Genomic DNA, 1257 nt, shown 5'->3' with positions numbered 1-1257 from the left:
AGAAGCAGAAGATACTTGAAGACGATGTAATCAGTCCATCACCCTTAAAGTTTTGAGGTGGTCAGTCCCTCAGTCTGGAGAAGAGCATTGTTCCGTTGTCTGAAACAATATGAAGTTGAAGTGACAGAATGGGGCCTTATATAGTGCGAGGAGGTTGCTTTGGGAGGGCAGGTCCCTCTCAAACCCAGCCGTTCTCACTAGTAGAGGTTGTCGAAATTGATGGTCTGTACCAAGATACCCTTGTGTTGCAGTGTCTGACAGAATGAACATTTGTGTCTTACCTAACAATCTGTCGGTATTTTATACCATTTTAATGTTCATTCTGTCAGGGTATCTTGGTACAGACCATCAACTTTGACAACCTCTACTAGTGAGAACGGCTAGGATTGAGAGGGACCTGCCCTCCCAAAGCAACCTACGTCTCACATCCTCGCACTATATAAGGCCCCATTCTGTCACTTCAACTTCATATTGTTTCAAACAACGGAACAATGCTCTTCTCCAGACTGAGGGACTGACCACCTCAAAACTTTAAGGGTGATGGACTGATTACATCGTCTTCAAGTATCTTCTGCTTCTATCAACTTTTCTGTACTCGACTGAAGAAGCCTACTGTGTAGGCGAAACGTTTCGAAATAAAGATACCTAACTGTTGCATTTGTGTCTTACCTAACAATCTGTCGGGTATTTTATACCATTTTAATGTTCATGGGTATGGGGTAACTACCGCCCACAAAATGGGTATGGGGTGACTACCGCCCACAGGATGGGTATGGGGTGACTACCGCCCACAGGAAGGGTATGGGGTGACTACCGCCCACTGGATGAGTACGGGGTGACTACCGCCCACGGGATGGGTATGGGGTGCATGAACCACACTTCTGACCCCGTCCACACAGACGAACACAGACCCATAACACAGACTAACACATACATAGCCAGGAGCTATGAATCGACTCCTGAAACTACAAATAGGTGAGTAAACACACACATACTCACACACAACAAGGCAGTAATGCACATCTCAGGAGCCTAACCTACCTCCCAGGATGCCAGCCACTTAGATAACATCCACCACCATTTATTATTTATCAATCTTAAATATTCCCAGGCATAGCGTAGCAAACTGTCTATTAATATACAATACATTTAGCCTTAGAGACAAAATATTTGATATCATTCATGAGATATAAAGCTTAACAAAATAATATATTCTAGCCATGTAGTGGCTATGGACTATAAAAGAGTAAACACAGT

Source organism: Cherax quadricarinatus, chromosome 35 (assembly GCF_038502225.1).
Source record: "Cherax quadricarinatus isolate ZL_2023a chromosome 35, ASM3850222v1, whole genome shotgun sequence".
NCBI lineage: Eukaryota > Metazoa > Arthropoda > Malacostraca > Decapoda > Parastacidae > Cherax > Cherax quadricarinatus.
Note: the sequence above shows the minus strand (reverse complement) of the source record.